Source organism: Solanum dulcamara, chromosome 7 (genome assembly GCF_947179165.1).
Source record: "Solanum dulcamara chromosome 7, daSolDulc1.2, whole genome shotgun sequence".
Lineage (NCBI taxonomy): Eukaryota > Viridiplantae > Streptophyta > Magnoliopsida > Solanales > Solanaceae > Solanum > Solanum dulcamara.
In genome coordinates, this window is record NC_077243.1 from 29,242,858 (window position 1) to 29,250,213 (window position 7,356).

General features: G+C 35.6%; 1 long non-coding RNA gene across 1 annotated transcript; it reads right to left on the reverse strand.

Annotated features, from left to right (window-relative positions):
- Nucleotides 1–4,464: 4,464 nt before the first annotated feature.
- Nucleotides 4,465–6,996, reverse strand: LOC129896032 (uncharacterized). Its single transcript, XR_008767902.1, has 4 exons — nt 6,915–6,996; nt 6,739–6,821; nt 6,125–6,170; nt 4,465–4,847 (listed from the first exon to the last, which is right to left on the reverse strand). It is a non-coding gene; the product is annotated as an uncharacterized LOC129896032 (long non-coding RNA).
- Between the last annotated feature and the right edge of the window lie 360 nt (nt 6,997–7,356).

The window sequence follows — 7,356 nt, forward strand, 5'->3', positions numbered from 1 at the left end:
AAAACTCCTTCTCAAACGATCATTTATACTCAAGATCCTCATATGACTTCAATCAAATCAAATTATGCAAATCATATCATGTAGTCACATTAGACTCCAATCCATTTTATCCCAAAACATCATCATCAACATTATCTCTTCATCAATCATTTTATCTTTTTAAAACTATACATCATTTACATCATCATCAAACATCTTGCTCCAAAATCCATATTTAATTCTATTTTCAATTTATAGAGACACAAAGGACATTCTAGCTTCACCACGGTTTCGTTCCTATTTATGCCATTTACATTCATAGCTTTCCTAATTCCTTCTTTTCATTCCAATCAATATACATATACATAATCATTTGCAATCTATATGTAGCTACGGTTTGAAATAAAATATGAAAAGTAACTATTCAAAAATTCAAGACATGAAAATCATCAATCAATTAATAGTATGTAAAAATATTCTAGAGTTTAGGAAAAATTCAAAAAACATTCATAGAAGGTTCAAGTCTTTCACAATTTCCATCCAACAAATCTATGGGCATATGGAAGAACTAAATACATATTTTAGGTTAGCCTTACATACCTGACTTGAAGAACAAATCAAGGATTTGATGACCTTACTTGAAAAACTTGAATCCTAACTCTTCTTCTCTTCTCCAATTCTTGCTCTCAATATTCTTGGATATTTTTGGAGAGAAAACTCGTTAGAAACTGATATGGGGGTGGAATTTAGTCCTAAAAATGCGTCCAAGAACGTATATATATAATAGGAATGATCCAAGTTGCCCTTACTAAAATATTGAAAAACTGGCCAAGTTCGCGACAGGTCCACGTCGTGGACTTATCACGCACCTCTCTGGTCGACTGGACAGAAATTTTTACTCCGAACTCCAACAATTATAATCTTGGTGGCATTAGAAAGAAGACTCAATGAACTTAATTTGATAGGTCATAGGATACTTAATTCATTATATTCTAGGAGATATAGTCATTTGAAGTTGACCCTTATATGAACTAATACTAAAACTTAGCCGATAGAAATTCTTTGGACTCGGCTTGGTGTTAGAGATCTCTTATGGCCCTAAAACACATCTAATACACTTCAAATACTTAGGAAATTATTCTAACTCATATATACAACTAGAAGTCACAGACTTCGATCCAACACGCACATGAAGAATGGTTTGAGTCTTGGCGGGAAAAAATTAGGGTGTTACACTATTCTTATGATTTATGTATATTATGATGAATTTGATATTAATAGATTCTTTACCATTTTCAAAGTCTATTTTATTATTGTGACTATTCTTTTGGAGAGTATTACCTAGCACCGAGTTGGACAAGTGGCAATCACCCAGGTCTTAGAACTACGTGCCCCCGTATGACTTTGGCTTAATTGGCCCTAGCTAGTGGATCCACTTATAGCTCATGTAATGGTATTTATCATGCAAGTAGGACAACCTATTTTTGATTTGAGTAAAACACTGGACTCCATGTTATAGCTTACCTGGTTTATGTTGGTTAATGATATCTCTCACTATACTATGCTTCGATTATGATTTTTTTACGAATATTGCATTAGCCGTGTTTTATGTCTCTAAAGATGTTTTGAAAAACTAAATCATGTTTTGACTTTGTCATTGCATTATTATATTTTATGTTATGAATTGCACATTTTCTATACTCAGTACATTTCATAGTACTGACCGCATAAGAAAAGAAGCTCGAGAGCAACTTTTTTTGCTCCACTGTTGCTTTTACTATTTTAAAAAGGGGTTAGAAAAAGTAAAAGTAGGAGTGTAACAAATAAAGGGAAAAAAGTCTTACTTGAGAGCATAACAAAGGCACATTTGACTAAGCACCTCTTTGAGTCCATCTGAAATTTTCCATCGGAACATTCACCTATGAATCAAAGTATAAGTAAAGTGAAAAGGGATTAACACGAAGTATCAAAGGTTCCTTATCTTTTCGAGTTGTAGAAAAAAAATGTATTATCTCTTCCATGGAGGAACATTGGTTACCCAGAAGAGACAAAGAAGGAAGCTGGAGTTGCTGAAAGACAGTGCCATTGAAGAGGCAAAATTAGAAAACTATAGCTTAGGGGAAAGATATGTTAGGTTCGGGTTAGATATAGAAAGTGAATTATAACTTGTCCAAATATTGTCTAAATATGGGCTATTTTGGCCGCCCAATTTTTTTTTTATGTTGTTTAATTTAATAAAATGAGCCATGAACTCAAGTTTAATTTTTTTTAATAAAGTAGTGGTTCAAATAACATTAAAGTAACACTTAAAAATTCTAATTTGCTGGAGAAATGATACTCCATCGTGTCTAGACAGTTGGATCGATTCAATGTGTGGCTTATTGTCCACCAGAGCCATTTGCTAATAAGAGTTATTTACCCCGAACTAAAGGAATCGTCGAATTCACAATTAGATTGATTATGGAGAAGTTACATATATACAGTCAACAATGTGTAATATGCAAAAAAAAAAACCAATCCATGACAGATATATATCATGGTGGAAATATCTCTCCTGATGCTAATACCTCTTGACATTAAAAGCTAATTTACTATACTAGTTAGGGTATTGTTTTAATATGTAATTTTTTTAAAGATGTTTGATGGGATGGTGGTGAGTAGCAAGGTGAATGGAGTTGACATAGTTTTTGATTGTGAAAGTTAGGAGAAATCCTAATTTTTCCTTAGGAAGGTTTGGAGGAATATGTATGGAAAAAAGAGGAGGAATGGAAGCTCACAAGTAAGTTCTCACGGGGAAAAAATCAGTGTAGGGAGGAAAGTGTTGAAGGGGGAAATGTCTCTTCTTCATAAGCTTTTGTTTGAAATTGTAAATAAGGAGGTACTACCTAGGGGGCAGACGTCATGAGTCAAGCTTTTGAGATATGGATATCATGAATGCCCTTGATCTAAATGAAAAGATAAATCTTCCCTCACTCATAATAAAACATATGGAGAAGGTGACATCACCAAAGACTGGCCCGCATAGGCTGGCATATGGATTCTTATTGACACAAATTTTCAAGAGCTGTGGGGTGCCTTTGGGCGAAGGATCAGTTGGCACAAAGAATGACAATATTACCTTGTCTACTTTAGAGGAATATTATTATGTCACAACTTCTTCAAGGAAGAAGAGCACCAGCCCAATGGCACAGTCTATCTAGATTTGGATGCTGCCTTGAAGGAGAATGCTAAACTAAAACAGGAGAATGTTCGCTTGAGGGAAAAGCTGGATGCTTCCCAGGCACAGGTTGACTCCTGGAAGACTGAGATGATCACATAGCACAATCAGGACCTTAATCATAATCAAACCTTGATGGACCTCCTCCCAGAGCAAAGTCCCTCTCCCAGATCCCTCGTAAGTAACTTCCTACTGTTTCTCCATTCCAATGCCACTCTTTATTCTCCTTTTAAGACAATATTTGGTTTTTTGTAAGTATTTCACAATTATTTTGGTTAGGGACACTTGTGGCTTAAAATGCTGTCTATCTAGAGTGGGCTAGATGTTTTTTACATTGCACAAATTTTATTAACTCGTGAATGACTAATCTTTTTGGATCTTTAGATTGCTTCTTCTGCAGGTGGCTTACTGCCTTGCTTATTTTTAGTTACTTCAATTCATTGTCTTGTTTTTTAATGATTTCAAAAGGGAGAAGAGCTGATTGGCTTGTGCCTTGCTTATGTTGTTGATTATGGTGCCTAGACATATGACACTTATGCTTATATATGCTTTACAAACTCTAAAAAGTTTCAAAATTTGATGTATGTTTGTCTTCATCAAAAAGGGAAAAATTGAAGAGTAGAAGGACGTGTGTACAAAGTCAATTCATACAAGGTTTTGATGAGACAAAGTTATTTTTGGTAAGCTTAGGAAACTGTGTTTGCAACCAACTAGAAAAGGTTTATTTCCTTCTTATCAGAATTTGTGTCCAACTAGAAGAGGATTATCCATCTATATAAGGCATGAAGATTGGATAATTTGATTACCCTTTTTTCGCGCATAAAGAATCGATTATGTTAAAGGCTTCATATGCATCAAACAAAATAGTTCTTCGAGTGAATAGAGTTAAGCAATTGTAGTCTTTTTATTTGATAGTTTTCTTGTTGCATGGAGCAAGTTTGACTTTTTGTAAGAGGTACGTGTTAGAGAAACAATTCTAGTAAATTGTTGTGAGGTTTGGTGCTAGAGTTAGTTCCTTTGATTATTAGTTTGTAATCATAAAGAGTTAAAATTTGAAGTTAATAAGAATGTGTGGTTGTTACTCATTTAGTAAGGAGGTTTTCCATAAAAAGATCATTGTATTGTTTATGTTTTCTGTTTTCGTTTAAAACATCAAACTAAGAAATAAGTTCCTAAGATAGGAAGATGGACATGTATTAATCAAGATAATTTTCCTTTTACATACCTTGGTTTTCAATTATTTTATGGAAGAAAGAAGATGTCACACATTGAAGATCTTTTGGGAGAAATCAATAAAAAAAAAGTCATTGTCACACCCCGATCTCAACAGGGTGTGATGGGCACCCGACCCCATGCTTGGAGCCGAGCGAACCCGCTGCTTCATAGTACATATTTAATCTCTTAGACTTTTACATCAACAAGAAATGAAAAACATAACTACGCTTCGTGAATTATTTTTTCCCAAAATCTATCATCCCATAAAACTCATAACATATGACACTCTATACCCACGACTCTGTCTGCAAAGTCTCTAACTTTGAATGAAACATCATAGCGCATATACTCTGACTCGGCAGCACTCCAGGAACAAGTGGAGTTGCTAACCCCGCTGGAACATCTTCTATAGTAGCTTCTACTTGTCTAGGTGTACCTGCGTGGCATGAAACGCAGCCCCCAAAGAAAAGGGGGTCAGTACGAGTAATGTACTGAGTATGTAAGACATGAAAATCAGCATAATAAAGAACATAAGGTATGAACAACCATATCGTAGAATCATAGACATATAGTGAGATAAGAGAGTAACCTGTACATATGAGTGCCCTTTTAGGCCGGATGCCATGCATGCTTGTCTTATCATAAAAAACATTTCTTGTTCATATTCATAGAAAATAGAAGTCATATCACCGAACAACGTCGGCGTGCCCACATATGTCCCGCGTCCGGGCATCCCGCGTCCAGGATGAAAATTACTCCAACTGATCAGGTGGGAATGCGTCTATAGCGCCACATATACACCTCCCCATATCCCCCATATACATATACATATACATATAGACAACATGCAGGAGAGCTCAACGAAAGTCATGTATCTATCGGAGTGACGGAAGGTCGGTAACCTCCGATTATATTATGAATTAATCACGGTCGCTTTGTCTCACCTTGAAGGAACAATTATTATAGGATGAGACTATCAACGAAAGATAATATTAAGAGAACGTAGAATAAGGTCACAATCTTATAAGGCACCAAATCGTATACATATCCACATAGGACCAATTTTCAAGACTCGTAGAAAAATCGGAATGAGCTATGATTCAAAATCAAGATAAGAGTCATGTCAAGTACCTTTCGAAAATTTCCATGGATTATATCAAAATAAAACTTTTGGAATCATATACACGTATCTAAGCACGAGAAAATATCCTTTGGAAACTCAAGAAAATCGGCCATCCTAGTGGCTCTACGAATAAGACTTTCTTGAAATTGTATAAAATGCCATATACTTGTTTCATAAAAATCATGCCAAAAAGAAAGAGTAGCTCTATATATTTATGTCAAAATATGCCAAGAGAAAGAAGGGTAAACCTTACATACATGAAGCCGTTCTTATCATAGCCATCATAGACATATTCTTATCCTCGACATCATCAATGTCGTTGTAAAACATATCTATCGTTACTATCATAAAAGCTTGTAATACTATAAACCTTTGTCTTGGAAAGCTATAGACATTTTGGAAAACATTGACGGGTTATAGAAGAAGTAGTCATTCCCTTGGGACCATTGACACCTAGCTTTTGAAAACAAAGAAAATATGGAAGCACTTATCAAACCATAACATCGGAATCATGCCTTGAAAGAAAAGGGTAAGCCTTACATACTTATGCCAAAGACATGCGAAAAGAAGGAACGGTTAGCTTTACATACCTGTACCGCGCCTTACTAGCTTTTCTTATTCTTCCAACTTGTCTTTCTACATTCAAGAGAGTTGACATATTCATTAGATTCATCACCATATACTTGTCTCAATCCTTCAAACAAATTAATTTCCAATCTGCCGAAATTTCGGCAGCATCTCCCCTATAAATACACCATCCCCGAGATTTCAACTCGGCCACCATGTCAACAACCATATCAACAACAACAACCAGCAGTATATATATACAATCCAATCACCTCAACTTTACACAACACAAGCTCCAAACAACTAGCATAAAACTACGATACCAAAATAGAGTTTTTAACCTTTATTTCGTAAAATCTTTAACCATACCAAACGGGGGTCGTGTGGCTGAAAACAGAAGCAACCACACCCTTTTTACAACACTTTAAAGTCCTGCAACATACAATCCAACCAGCTGCACCCGCAGCGCCACAACGACAACACACTACGCGACTTCGATTTAGCTACTACGACTTTAATTTAGTAGTTTCCAACATCATGCCTCCTTATACATTTTCTCTGCTTCCAGCCATATTTAGGACACGTAATACACCTCATAACAACATCATAAACTCCAATTTTAAAGGAGAGACCTTACCTTTACCGAAACTCTCCAAAACTTGCCTCGGAAGCTCTCCTAGCGCGGCTAAAACTTTGGGGCTGTTTGGTAACGTTTTTGGGCTGCTACAAACCATAAATTTACGTTACCAATACCTTCATAACACCTTGGTACACCCTAGATAATTAATTTACGAAGAAAAATTGGAGACTTACCTCTTTTTCTCCCCCAAAACCGAGCTCTCTCTCTCTAGCTTCAAGTTTCTCTTCTCTTCTTCCTCTTGAATTTTCTAGAATCCTCTTGAGATAAGAATAACTCTAATGAGTCATAAGACACACATATATATAAATATCTTCCATCACTTATCCCTTATTTGAAAATAAGTCCCTCAATTATGAATATAGATAAATGACCCCTTCTCCATTTTTTTTTTCTAGAACCTTGTTTAACAAATAAAGATGGCTTAATTGCCTTGCCATGTACACTTTGGTTCATATATACTCATCACATGGTCATAAAAGAGTGGGGCCCACATACACCTCTTACATGAATTTTCTTGAACACTTTGTGAAATTTCCATTTTACCCCTCGCCTTCCACAATATTATCATAGGCCACTTTGCGAATTTTCCTTTTTGCCCTTAGCCTTTTCCAATAT